At 40.5% G+C, this 14951-nt stretch overlaps 1 long non-coding RNA gene across 4 annotated transcripts in view; it reads right to left on the bottom strand.

Moving 5' to 3' along the window:
• Positions 1-7064, bottom strand: part of LOC109216881 — a 28593-nt gene extending 21529 nt beyond the window's left edge. For all 4 annotated transcript variants that reach the window (XR_002066570.1, XR_002066569.1, XR_002066567.1 and 1 more), the window contains exon 1: positions 6454-7064. This is a non-coding gene — a long non-coding RNA (uncharacterized LOC109216881). The remainder of the gene's footprint in view (positions 1-6453) is intronic.
• Positions 7065-14951: the final 7887 nt, after the last annotated feature.

The following is a 14951-nucleotide window of genomic DNA, read 5'->3' as shown; positions in this document are numbered from 1 at the left end:
TGCAGACGGACCAGGCTTAGGGACGCCCCTATATCCTTTATTATGTACTTTTGATGCTTAGTTGATAGTTGGCAGTTGGGACAATCGCCAGCTTTTAGTTCGTTCGGGGGTGCGCCCAACATTTTTGTTGACTATTTGGATGACTGTACATATTTGACTCAGTTTTTGTTCCTTTTGTTTGATTTTCTATTTGGTATGTATATAACTTTACATTCAGTACTTTTTTTTATCTTCTATTTTGGTCTATATATAAAGTTAAGTTACATTTTGTATATATTCATCCCCCGTTTGTATATTCTAATTCCGTATTGTACATATTCATTCTATTTTCTATTTTCGCAATTTTTTTTTCGTTTTTAGCTTTATAGTTAGGCTCGTAGCCTCTTGTTTTGTTTTTGACGCTTCCAATAAGCCCTTGGTTTTCTTAAGGCCACGGTTCTTTCCAAGGGTGGAGTATTGTGTGAACCGGGTGGCTCTTCGCGATGATAGATGGAGTGACAACCTTCTTAAGGGTTTGAGTCCGTTTCTTTGATTTTTCTTTTATTTTTGATAGTTGTAGTTAAGGGTACCTCAAGCAAAGCTTCACTTGGGCCTAGCACATTTGCCTTTGATCCCATGGTCAAAGACATAATGTTGTGTTTAGGATGTGAAAGTCGTGGCTTTGAGAATCTTGCATTGACCAAACAATCATCATGTGGTCTTTTCGGACCATTGTGTGCTTGAATCGTAACTAAGGTCGTTGTGGGCCCTCGACTCGATGTCTTTAGCAATCCCCTAGCGTGTGTGGTGAGGAATCGAATTGTGAGTCCAAGTCCCGAGCCAATGGTCTAGAACTTTCCCTGAATGTTTGTTGAGGCGAAATCCTAGGTGAAATTTGACTTGAGAAGTGATTATAGGCTCTCCTTGATCCGTATGTTAAGTTGAACAGTTCCATAGCCTACAAAGAGATGATCCCTAGTTAATCCTTTTGAGCCTTAAACCTTTTTCTTTTAAGAACCAATGCTACAAGCCTATACCCGTTCCAAATGATTACCCTCTCTTGGCACCCAAATCTTCCCTTGAGTAATGGCAAATGTCTAAGTTTGGGGGGAGAGACAAGAAAGGAAACAAAATGGTAGAAAGGTACAAAAGCAAAAGAAAAAGGAAGGCAATGAAAAAGCAAGAAAAGAAAAAGACAAAAAGAAAGTCCAAAGTGAACAAGAATAAAAAGGGATTCAAGGAAAACAAAAATGAAAAAGGTGTGGAAAAGTAGAAAAAGGAGAAACGTTTTGAATTGCATAAGAAAGAGTGACAATGTGTCTCTCTAACCCCTTGTAAAGAAGTGAAATACTCAAAAGAGTCAAGAGAGTTGTGCCAAAATGAATCAAAAGAAGTGCTTAAGGAAAGATTGAACCCACTTGAATAGAAACATGTCCTACCCTTACCCAAAAGCCTTCATAATGACTCCACAAAAGCCATATAGGATCTTGAGTTGAAGGAAACCTACATTAGTGGATACTTACATAAGGGGCAAGCATATGGTACCTAGAGCCGGACGTGTGACCTTCTTCTTGAGAGAGATGAGTGAAACTCCATCAACCTTGATTTGTGTGTTAATACTCTAAAAGGTGAGGTTCGCTTAGGGAGAGTTGAGGATGTGTGAGTTTGGGTTCCACAATGACCAAAGTAATTGAGATAAGTTCTGTGATGAAATGTGTCAACTCTTGATGCTTTTGTGTCACACTTGATCCGTGGTTTTTCAAGTTTAAATGTGTTAATGATGCATTCGTATTGAGGGCAATTGTTAGTCCCAATTGATGCTTGTTGAGGTTACTTTAGGATAGCTGGAATTACTTGGATTTTTCTTTAAGGGGTAGGTCTTATTTTGTTTGCTTGAGGACAAGCAAAGGCTTAAGTTTGGGGGAGTTGATAAGTTAGGATTTTAACGTGTTATATGCCCCTACTTGCCTATGCTTTGGTTATAAATTGCTACAAAATAGTCCCATAATGCTCACAAGTTGTACTTGATTGCAGGTTTGATCGACAAAGCGGCGAATGTCAAAGATCGGCTAAAAAAGGAGTGAAACCTGCTCAAGTGTCAAAGACTAAGTAAGTTGAGGAAAAGAGAACCTAGTGCGGACAGCGCAAATGTGAATGCGGCCGCACTAGGAGGTTCAGAGGATGGCAGTTTCAAATGGGCATGCTACGCGACCGCGGTTGGATTCTCGCGGTCCGCGGTCAGGCTCCGCGGCCGCGCTACTCTTTTACGCGGTCCGCGGAGCAGAGATCAGAGAGCCATAATTTTGCCAATTCCAAGCAATGCGGCCCGCGTTCATTTCTGTGCGGCCGCGCCAACTTCCATCGCGGTCGCGCTGCATTTCTACGCGGTCCGCGGTCCCCAACTTCAGAGAAGCTGAAATCATGAGTCCAAGAGCCAGTGCGGCCGCGGTCCTTTTTGCGCGGTCCGCGCTGACCCCGCAGGGGTATTTTTGTTCAGTTTTTCCAGCCTAGTATAAATAGGACTTTTACCATTTTTAGGTCAAGTTTTATGTTCTGAACGCAGCTGAGCTCGTGAGACCGGATATTGTAGCCATTTTTGGCACTTTTGCTCTTTATTATTGTAGTTTCTTCCTAGTAATTAACTAATATGCTTACTTCTTCATCTATTCCTTTAATTTCTGTACCTAGCATGAGTAGCTAAACACATTAGCTAGGGTTGTGGCTCAACCCTAGTGTGGGTAATTGATGGGTGTTGCCATCTAAGGTTAGATTGATATTGGGTGTTTGTTATTTGGGTTGATTTTAGGTTTTTTTTAATTAAGGATTGGTGGTTGCAAACACTGATTCTAGCTTTGTGGGTCTAACTCTTCTTGAGAAAGAGAGTCCAAGACCCCAAAATTAACTCAACAAGGAATTGGGATGGACCCATGAGAAATGGTAGTCCCAATTAATGGGTTAAACCTCGAGAGAGTAAATACCCTACTTACCCTAGTTGCTTGATCTAATTGGCCTACCCAATTGGTCTCGAGAGAGTCAATTGGGCAAAATCACTCTCTCTACCGAGAGGTGTGAGAGTGGGTACAATTGTGCAACGGTTATAGCATAAGTCCCAAATATGTCAATCTATCCTTAGTAACATCTACCAGTTAATTAGCCACCTAGGCAATGCCACGACCCTAGTGCCTTTCTCTACAATATTCTCTTAGCATAATTTAGTTTTAATCATTAGTTTTATAATAGCAGTTATAAGAATCAAAGAAAACCAAAAATGTTTGAAGTGACATTAGAAGCACAACCGCATCTCTAGACTAGACAGATAATACAACTCCACTACTAGCTCCCTGTGGAAATTCGATCCCGAACCACTATTCGGGTAAAAGCTATTGCGACCCGCTCTTCCTACCTCAGTGTTGCGTCGAGTTGGCAGCGATCAACGAGTCTCCTTTATCTTGCATCATAGGGATCTTCCCAGGTGCATGACTTGAATCTCCCTCCATCATGCTTTCAACTCTATATGTCAGCTTGATAGTTTAATTATCTTGATCTTGCATATGCTTTGTTAACCCTTCAATTGTCTTTGTTAAATTTTTGAGTTGTTCTTCAACAGTCGAAATGTTAGTCACCATTGCTTGGATAACCATCGTAGATGGTAATGCAAAGCATGAATTTTCTCGTACACCATACTTTGAGTGAAACAAGTCACGTGGAGTGATTGGAGTAGATCCAGTAATCAAGACATCATCTTCATCTTGTGATGAGATTCATAGATCTAGGCGGGCATTGGTGTGTTCACTTCAGGTATACAGGAGTTGGAGAATCAGAGGATGTGCAACTATTTTATGTACTTTATTAAGTTAGAAACTAGTCCTGAATTCTGCCCTGTTATTTTGTGGCTTACTGGAGGTCCTGGCTGCTCTGCTTTATCTGGGATTAGCAAGCTTAATCCAATTAATTAAGAAGATTACCATTTTCTCCCTCAACGTAGCTTTTTTTGTCATGCAGGGAATGACCTGGGTTCTCAACCCTATACTAATTATATTCATGTACTCTATTTACTTGATTGTTGGGATACTATCCAAAGCCCAGTTTCATTAGTTTGCGCAGCAAAAAGAAATGAAAATGTATGTTGATACAATTATTATATATAACTCTCGCCCATCCTTTTTATATTCTCTGTAGCTGAACTTTCTAATATTGAACAGACCTACATTAGTCTATATAACATCCTTCTTTCGATCCATTCTTCCCCTTCCCTCTTTCTCATCCTCTTTCTCTTAACATGTCGCGAACTTAAGAGGTTACACAACGACAACTTTACCGTTGCTCTAAGAACCCCTTCATGACCTATAAAGTGGAATGGATATTGACGGAATGGATATTGACGGAATTCATATTGCCGACATTATGGTAGCCTGAGCTTAAGAGGTAGTTGTATTGTGGCCAGGGGCGGATGTACTGTATTACCAACGGGTTCAATTAAACCCATTACTTTCGATGCGGAGTAAGAATTTTTATGTAAAAATTCTTTAAAATTGCAAAAATAGTAGATATGAACCCATAACTTTAAAAATATAATGGGTTCAATGTTAAAATTCTTAAAAGTTGAACCCATAAAATTTAAATCCTGGATCCGCCTCTGATTATGACAATAAGCGTACCAATTTTTGAGTGAACTTTCATTCATAAATTTCGGTTATATTACATTTGAAGCAGAGGAAGTTACTTTAGTAGCTTGGTTAATTCATCTTTCCAAATATTTATAGCAGATTGGTACAAGCTCATTTATGAGTGGGCTAATGATGACCACGTTAGACATGCTCTCCATGTCCAAAAGGTATGTTAGATTTCACAAGAAAAAGTGTAGTGACGGTGTAAGCATCATCTAATTACAAAAACATAAAATGTATCATCATCACAGGGAAGTACTGAACAATGGACGCGATACAATTTTGGTGTGTCATATACAAAAACAATCGAGAACAGCATACCGTATCATGTGAATCTCAGTGCTAAAGGTTTTAGGTCACTTATTATACAGGTTGAAGCTAAACTTGCACGTGATGAATCTAAGCGAGTTAGATGGTTCAACTGATCAGTCAATTGCTTTCGACTTGATATAATAAGATTACACTAATCCTAAACTCACTGATTCTAAATTCTGGATTCTATCTGCAACTAATTAGGAGTTTTTCATTTACTTTTTGCCCATATAGTGGTGACCATGACATGACTCTCCAATCCCTTTCCAATCAATTCAAGCATGGATAAGATCTTTAAATTACTCTATCATCAACGACTGGCAACAGTGGATTGTTGAAGGCCCAATAGCAGGGTTGGTTGCCACATAACACATTCATTCTTCAATTCACTTTGATTAAGTACACATAAATTTTGATTTGATTTTTCTTTCACATTTTGATATATATGCAGGTGTCACACCCCTTTTTTACACCTCACTTAACCCTCTTAAAATATATAAAGAAGATTTGTAAAGCTCAAAAGCGTTTTCAATTTGAAAGTGACAAAAATTTGTGTTCAAAAGGACTTTTCAGAGTCGCCACCTAACATTTGATTTCGGTGTGTCAGGTCACCGTTTTTAGAAATAATTTTTCCTTTTAAAACACTTTAGATTCCAAAACTAAGTCTGCACCAGATATTCAAGGTAAGGGGGTTCATTTGACTCGGGGAGAAGGTGTTAGGCACTCCCCGTCCCGTGAAGGTCACGGTTGCGTACTCGATCTAGTTGGCTTTTAAAATATTCAAATTGAGATAATAATAAACACAAAAGAAAAATAAACACACAAGAGGCTCGAGATCGTTCTCACCTAATAAACAAAAATGAGAATAAAGTAAAAATACTACGAATTCTACTTTCGACCTCCAAATATAAATACTTCGGGGCATACCCCGGATAAAAAATATATACAAACTTAGCAGGGCATTTTCCGGATAATAAACTAAAAGAAACGACCTATCGCCTCAAAAATGAAATAAAGAAAGCCTAAGTTTTGCTTACCCGGATGTGATCGGCCTAAGCATACTACTATCGATCAAATTCATGAGAGTAAGAATAAAAGAGCAACAATATTATCTAAGCCCAATTTCCTCACGTTTTGAAAGCTAACTCCCACAACTGAAACAACTAGAATTCCATTCAATCTATTTAATTATGTCAATTTGATTCTTTATCATCAAAATGGTACTGTGAAGCCTTAAACAATTACCTCTTAATGAAGTGGTGAAACATGGAATCAAAAACTCATTTTTACCATCAAAAACCCATCCAGATTATATTTAAACTAAACAACGTACAAACAAGAATCATCAACAAAAGCAAATATTACCAAGATATTCAAAAACAGAACAATGATATAGTAACTCATACGATCAACAAACAGACCAATCGATAGATTAACGAAATAACAAGGGTTCGAGGTTCAGCAAATAAGAAGTAGAAGGAAATGAGAAATTAACCTCAAACGAATCTGAAGTTAATTGTGCGGCAGCTCTGAAACAAAAGCGTCAGAACCGCAGATGGAAACTCAAATCGGAACCGGAAAGCTCGGGTCTGTTGTACCTCGATTCCTCATTCTCAATCCAATGAGCTTGAAGCTGGAGGAAAACGACGGCGTGCTGCTGGTTCCTCAGAGATTTGGTAGGGGTGGATGCTTCTCTTGTTAGAGTTAGTAGTCTTTACCACCGGACTTGATGTGAGGTTACGATTGTTTCGTAGAAAAGCCAACACTTAAGGCTAAGAGCATGTGAGGTGCAGAAGCTGGGTAATAAGCTAAAGAAATCGGCGGTGGAGATGGAGAATATGGGCTGCTGTGGTCGCTGGCTCTTGAATTTTTCGGTTGGACGCCGGCAGCTGTGAGGTGAAGGGAGGCGGGGCTGAGTCAGCTGGTTCTAGGCGGATCAGTGGTAGCGAAAGGGGTGGTCTGCCGGCGTGGTCCTTGAGAGGAGTTAGGGTGGCGGCTTGTCTTTTGTGTGTGTTAGGTTGCTGATGAAGCTTAGGGTGTCTAGGTTAGAGAAGAAGATGAGGTCTTAACTTTAGGATATTAAGTTATTTGTGGGTTTAATGGGTATTGGGATTGGATTTAGGAACTATAAGTTATTTGGGATAAGGGGAATTGGATTGGTCCAAAATTGCTTAAGAAAATTCGAAACTGAGATTAGTTTTGGGGTTGTTCAAACTCTTTTAGCTAAAATCCCAAATCTTATTCTAAAAAGTATAATATATTTAATCACTCTTAATTAATTAACATATACTACTAACATAAAACTAGATATTAAAAGTGAAACTATTTTGTATTTTTTAAATTTTATGAGAGGTAGATAAACTAAGAATAACTAGATAAAATATCAATTAGCTAAATAAAAGAAAATATTTTTGTAATTTTTATTTTTGTGATAAATAAAGTAAAAGAGTCAAAATTAGTTAAAAAATAGCGATATTAGACCTAAACTAAATAATTAAACGTTAAAATGTATAAAATCTCGGGAAGGATCAAAAATTACATGTCTACAGCTGCCCTCTTTGATTAGAAACACGAAGAGTTTTCAGACAAAGAACGACGAGACATGTTTTTTGACCCGACCCTTATTTAGAGAGACCAAAAACTAAAAGAAAGGAGAATGTGATCGAGCCCTGGTATCTGAGCTGCCTACATATCCTTGGCTATAAAGGAATTAGGCCACGTGTAGTTTAGAAGTGGGAAGAGCGATGGAGTATACCAAGGTGGAGAGCCGATTGAGGTGTCGTGGAGGTTCCGGTCCGCGGTCTTGTTATTACATCAAATCAAAATCTAAAAGAACTAAGCAAGCCTATCAGCTATGAATTACAAGTTTCCTATCTCTAAGTCTGCTGAAGCTTGATCTTGAGTCTTGAACGGTTCTTCATGCAGACTTTTGATTTGAGCCTTGCAGGTGCTGATTCATTCTTCCACGACTTCTTCGGATCAAGACCGGACATGCAGTGCTCGTAACTTCATCCATGTCTTAAGCAGTTCACATCTTTCATCTGTTTCTGCATTTGGATTTACCTTTTCCCCTTTTTTTTGTGGATTGAGACTTCTTCTTTTGGTCATCTCGGACTGTTGACTCTCATTCTTGAGGCGAGCTTCTGCAACTTCTAACTTGAATTGAATTCTGAAATGACTTCCCTCGTTCTTCAGGTGGGCGCCTGCTACTGACTTGAAATTTGAAGTAACTCTGAAAAGAACTTCCTCGTTCTCCAGGTGGGTGTCTGCAATCAAAATAACAAAATAAACAAAATTTTCTGCCCCAATTTGCACTAGGAAGATTTGTGAGTTGTTAGCAAAACTGTAAATCACCTATGCTATTGATGCAATGATGAGGGTAAAACTAAAGACTGGACTAGGATGTGCATCTACTAGGGATGAACTCAAACGACTCAAACTAGGAAGTGCATCTCCTAGGGATGAAACTTGAATGAACCAAACTAGGAAGTGTGTCTCTTAAGGGTGAAACTTGAATGAACCAAAACTAGGAAGTGTGTCTCTTAGGGATGAAACTTGAATGAACCAAACTAGGAAGTGCGTCTCCTAGGGCTGAAACTTGAATGACTCAAAACTAGGAAGTGCGTCTCCTAGGATAAAATCTCAATTTAGGAAGTGCGTCTCCTTAACAGTATAACCTGAAAGACCCAGACTAGAAAGTGCGTCTCCTATGGGCCAAACTTCAATGACTTAAACTAGGAAGTGTGTCTCCTAGGAATGAACTTAAATGACCCAAAACTAGGAAGTGCGTCTCCTAGAGGTAAAATCTCAATTTAGGAAGTGTGTCTCCTAAAATAAAAATATAACCTAAAAGACCCAGATTAGGAAGTGCCTCTCCTAGGGGTGAAACTTCAATGACTCGAACTAGGAAGTGCGTCTCCTAGGAATAAACTTAAATGACCCAAAACTAGGAAATGCATCTCCTAGGGGTAAAATCTCAATTTAGGAAGTGCAATTCCTAAAACAAAAATATAACCTGAAAGACCCAGACTAGGAAGTGCGTCTCCTAGGGGTAAAACTTCGATGACTTAAACTAGGAAGTGCTTCTCCTAGGAATGAACTTAAGTGACCCAAAACTAGGAAGTGCATCTCCTAAGGGTAAAATCAATGACTCAAACTAGGAAGTGCGTCTCCTAGGGATAAACTTAAATGACCCAAAACTAGGAAGTGCATCTCCTAGGGGTAAAATCTCAATTTAGGAAGTGTGTCTCCTAAAACAAAAATATAACTTGAAAGACCCAGACTAGGAAATGCGTATCCTAGGGCTGATGTGTGATCTTCTCAGTAGAATTGAGGCACTACACCTGAAAAATTCAAGCTTCCAAGCTTCGATATGAACATATCCTTCATCCCTGTTTCAGACAAAGAAAACTTGTGAGTTTAAAACATGGTGGTTAGTTTGTGCCTTGACTACGAGGGCGATTTCTCTTGCACTTGTCATGATCAACTTGGACTTCAACATGGGAGACAGTGCTTGTTATCGGGCAACCATTTTTCCGAACAATCCTTATCACAAAAAATATTCCTGATTCGTTCATGTCCAATACCTTATACCAGATGCATTGCACTCGTGTTCTAGCATTCATCAAATCTTTGCATTTTACATCAATTCCAAAGAACACCTATTATCACCAACTTAGTGCACACACTATTCTCCTGTGTCTTATGCCATTTTGATGTGCTTGCCAGACTAGGCTTTGTGTGATTGAAAAGCTGGTAGCAGATTTTGAAGTCATTTCTCACTTGTTTCGACAAAAACAAACTCAAAAGGGACTCAAACAAACAAGAGGGACAAAATAAGGGAAAAAACGAGAAGAGATGGTATCTAACAAGAAAATATTTTTACCCAGGAAAAAGAACAAAGTAGAAATTAATATGATTTGAAGGCCATCTGCACTGACCATGACATGCATTTTGGATTAAGCGGCATGATCTGTCAGGCGAGTCTAATTTTCAACTCTTGTTATGCCTCTAAGCTGTGAAATTGGGCTTCAACGCTCCAATTGTCCTATCTGATCCACAATCCTCAGTCGACTTGTAGTGCCCTGAAGGGTTTTCACCATCAAGCCTCTCTCATTTTGCTCTTTTTCTCAACTCACTGTCGCCTTACAATGCCCATGAGGGTTTTCACCAATAAGACTCTCTTATTTTATCGTTTTCTCTCTTTGTGCTGAGAACAAGCTATTACCCATGATACAAGAAGATCATACTTTCACCACACACTTGATTTGGCATCCTCAAAGATTGGTCGAATGTCTTTCTTTGGACCGTAATGTAGGCTTTTGGACATGGCTAGAAAGAAAGGGTGGCATGAAGACTCAAAATAATTTAAGATGAAAGAGTTCAAAATTATAACTTTTGGAATTAGATCTTTTGGCAAAATTAAAACTTCTACCCCAGTTTCTTGGAGTCTGGGATTTTTGATAACTAGTGATTTTGATATATTTTATACTCCTTCTTGCTTATGTTTTGATTGGAAATTCGTACAAAATAGTCCCAAAAGGCTCACAAGTTGTGCTTGATTGCAGGTTTGATCAACAAAGTGACAAGATGTCAAAGATCAGCTTAAAGGGAGTGAAACTTGCACAAGCACTAAGACAAGACAAAGCTCAGGCAGAACAAGGCCAGTGCGGCCGCACTACATTTTGTGTGGACCGCACTGGGGAGATTCAGAGAGCATGAATTCCAGGCAAAGAGGCAGTGCGGCCGCACTACCATTTTGTGCGGTCCGCACTGAGATCAACGCGGCCGCAGTCCATTCTCTGTGGTCCGCAGTAAGGAGAATCAGAGAGTTGCAATTTCCCAGTGTCAAGCCAATGCGGTCCACGGTCCATTTAATGCAGACCGCACTAGAAGCCTCTGCGGCCGCAGTCCATTCTTTGTGGTCCGCAATGCCCAGGTTTAGAGAGCAATTTTGTCAAGTCCAAAGCCCTAGTGCGGACCGCAGTCCATTTTGTGCGGTCCGTACTAACCCCGCAGGGGCATTTTTGTCCAAAATTATCAGCTTAGTATACATAGCTTCTTTTCCACTTTTAGGTCAAGCAGATAGATTTGACTAGTAGCTGCGCTCGTGACTTCGGTTTTCTTAGCTACTTTTGGCAATTTTATCTTTATTTTAACATTGAATCTTCTATTTTATCTTAGTAATTAATTAATATGAATTGTTTTTCATCTATTTCTTGTTTTTCTTCTTTAATTATGAGTAGCTAGACCCATCAGCAAGGGTTGTGGCTCAACCCTAGTGTGGGTAATTGATGGGTCTTGTATTTAGGGCTAAATTGACTATGGGTGTTTGTTATTTGGGCCAATTTCGTGGTTAATTGCTGAATTAGTGGTTGCAGACACTAGTTTGTGTTGAGTTGACTTAAGCTCTTCTTGAGAAAGAGAGCCTAAGTCTCCGAAATTTGGTCCAACAAGGAATTGGGGCGTACTCAAGAGATTGATAGCCCCAATTAAAGGGTTAAACCTCGAGAGAGTAATACCCGACTTGAACCCTAGTTGCTTGTGCAAATTTGCATACCCAATTGGTATTGAGAAAGTCAATTCGGGCAAAATCACTCAAACCACCGAGAGATGTAGAGTGGGTAAAGTCGTGCAACGGTTATATCATACTCCCCAAATATGTCAAACGTGCCCTACACTCAAGCACCCGTCAATTGACCACCTAGGCGGAAGTCACTACCCTAGTGCCTTTTAAAACCATTTGAACAACCCGTAGCATTATAATTCTTAGCTTAATTTAGTTGCATTTACCATTTGTAGTTTTATAAATAGTAGAAGTAAAACAAAACCCCCAAAAATGTTTAGAAGCGTAATTTGGAACACATACGCAACTCTACACTAGATAGATACTCGATTCCAAATTCTAGCTCTCTGTGGATATCGATCCCGACTCTAAATTAGGTAAAAGCTGCTCCGACCCTCTCTCGCTACTTAATTAATAGTGCGGAGTAGGCCGCGATCACTTTTTTGTGCCGTTGCCGGGGAGCTAACAGTTTTGGCTATCTATCTAGATAGATTTGTGTTTTGTTCTTCTTTCCTTCTTTGTTACTAATTTGTTTGTGTCAATACATCAGGTACAAAATGGCATTAAATGCTAATGACCCTCTTGGAAACGTGAATGTGGGGGAGGAGGTAGATGACAATGGAGATGAAGAGGTGCCTCTTGTACCTCAAGGACAACGTAGAGGCCGCCAGGCCAATGCAAATGACAATGTTCCAGACCCTCCTCCGCCACCTCCAAGAGTGGCTCCTAGAGTTCTTCCCAACCAAGGCTATGCAAGTGCAATTGTTCCGCCCCGGATCCGGGCGGGCAATTTTCAAATAACCAACGTGATGCTGACATTATTGGAGCAGCGTGGGTATTTCACGGGGTCTCCCACTCAGAATGCGTACAAACATCTCAAGGGATTCGTGGATACCTGTTGGGGGAGCAAGCAAACCAATGTGTCCGAGGATGCACTTCGATTGAGGATTTTCCCATTCTCACTTTGGGGGAAAGCATTGGATTGGCTTGAGAAACTTCCCAACCATTCCATCACAACTTGGGATGAGTTGGCGGATAAGTTCATTGCCAATTTTTTCTCACCGGGACACATAGCAGCACTACGGGATGAGATCTTAGCCTTCAAGCAGGAGCCTACTGAACCATTGCACGAGATTTGGGAGCGATACAGAACTATGGTGAAGGAATGCCCCAACAATGATATGACAGAGGCAATGATACAACAAACCTTCTATCGGGGCATCAATACAACGAATCAGTGCATAGTGAATCAATTGGCTGGGCGAAATTTCATGAAGCTGCCTTATGATGAAGCTTGTGCTATTCTTGATGAAATGGCTGACACATCCTCCGCTTGGCAAAGTAGAGCCAATGTACCACAGGGTGACCCCACGATCACTCATTTGCACAAAGAACTACATGACCATGGTCAAGCTATAACAGAACTTACAACAACAATGAACCAACTAGCAAAGACACAGTTGCAACAAGTTCAGAATCCTCGCCAAGTAAATGCTATGGAGGGTGTTAACATGCTTGTGAACAATAGAAGACAGAGAGGTCAACAGAACCAAGGGAATTCGGATCAATTTGACAATGATTGTGGTGGATTCCAAGATGATTGTTATGATGGGCAAAATGAAGAGGTGCAATATGTGAATAATTACCAAGGCCAAAGAGGCAATTCTTCCAACCAACAACAACAATGGCGATCCTGGGGCAATTGGGGTAACCAACAACAAGGCAACAATAATTGCAACAATCAATAGCAAGGGAACAACAATTGGGGAAACAGAATAACAACTTGGGGAATCAAGGAAACTGGGGCAACAAGGAAATTGGGGGAACAACAACAACCAGGGTGGATGGAACAATAATCAGGGAAATCAGGGGCAAGGTTTTCAAAGGCCCCCAATGTACCAACAACCGAGCAATCCACCACCTTTTCCATCCCAGGGTCCTAGTTCTTCTAGCAATGATATGGGTAGAATTGAAATGATGTTCGAACAAATGATGATGAAGAATGCAGATTTGGATTCTCAATTGGCTTCTCACAATCCATTAGAAATTTAGAGGTGCAACTAGGCCAAATCTCTTAGTCTTTAAATACACGCCCTAAGGGTGCTCTACCAAGTGATACGGTAGTGAACCCGAAGGGCGGGAACAATCATGTTATGGCTGTGACCACTAGGAGTGGACGAGGCGGTGATGTGATGCCTCCAAACAAAATCAAGTTTTGGGTGATGAAGTTGAGTTGCAAGAAGATGAAGTTCCTTTGGTGTTTGAGAATGTGGTTGATGAGCATGTGAATCAAGAAGTAAGGATTGATATTCAAGATGCCGAGGTGGAAACACAAAATGACGTGAATCCTTCTAGGGAGCACGTAATAGACATGGCGGAGCCGGCTGTGCCAAAAGCCGCGGCACCCTTGCCTAGGCCACCTCCACCTTATCCTCAGAGGCTAGCCAAGCAGAAAAATGAGAATCAGTTCAGAAAGTTCATTGACATGATGAAGAGCTTATCCATTAATGTTCCTTTGGTAGAGGCTTTGGAGCAGATGCCGGGCTATGCTAAATTCATGAAAGATTTGGTGACAAAGAAAAGATCCATGGGCTGTGAAACTTTCAAGATGACCCACCAAGTAAGTGCTATAGTACACTCAATGGCTCCGAAATTAGAGGACCCCGGTGCTTTCACTATCCCTTGCACTATAGGGAGTGGGGACTTTGCTAAAGCTTTATGTGATCTTGAGGCAAGCATCAACTTAATGCCTTACTCAGTTTTCATGACTTTGGGTATTGGGCCACCGATGCCAACATCCATGCGATTGCAAATGGCAGACAGATCAATGAAGTGACCATTGGGTATTGTTGATGATGTGCTCGTCCGGGTGGACAAATTTATCTTGCCAGCTGATTTTGTGATCTTGGATTGTGAGGTAGATTATGAGGTCCCGATCATATTAGGGAGACCTTTCCTTGCTACGGGGAAGGCTCTAGTGGATGTGGAAGCAGGGGAACTCACTTTTAGGGTGGGTGATGAAAAGGTCGTTTTTTATGTGTGCAAGTCAATGAAGCAGCCCAATTGTACAGAAGTGTGTTCATTTGTGGATCCTGTCACGGCTGTGATAATTGATGATACCAGTGCAATGATCAATGTGGAGGACCTTTTGGAGGCCGTATTGTTGAATCTTGATGTCAATGATGATGAGGGTCGAGTGGAATGCGTGAATGCTTTACATGGAATGGGCTCTTATTCTTATGAGCCTAGGAAACTCTCTTTGGATCTTGAAAATAGAAAGACCCCTCTAACAAAGCCTTCAATTGAGGAACCTCCGGTGTTGGAGTTGAAGCCATTGCCTCCACACCTCAGGTATGAATTCTTAGGCCCTAATTCAACTTTACCAGTTATTCTTTCCTCTTGTCTTACTAACATGCAGGTAGGTGCCA

The sequence above is a fragment of the Nicotiana attenuata genome, unplaced genomic scaffold, assembly GCF_001879085.1.
Source record: "Nicotiana attenuata strain UT unplaced genomic scaffold, NIATTr2, whole genome shotgun sequence".
Classification (NCBI taxonomy): domain Eukaryota; kingdom Viridiplantae; phylum Streptophyta; class Magnoliopsida; order Solanales; family Solanaceae; genus Nicotiana; species Nicotiana attenuata.
Note: the sequence above shows the minus strand (reverse complement) of the source record. Positions and strands in the feature narration are given on the sequence as shown.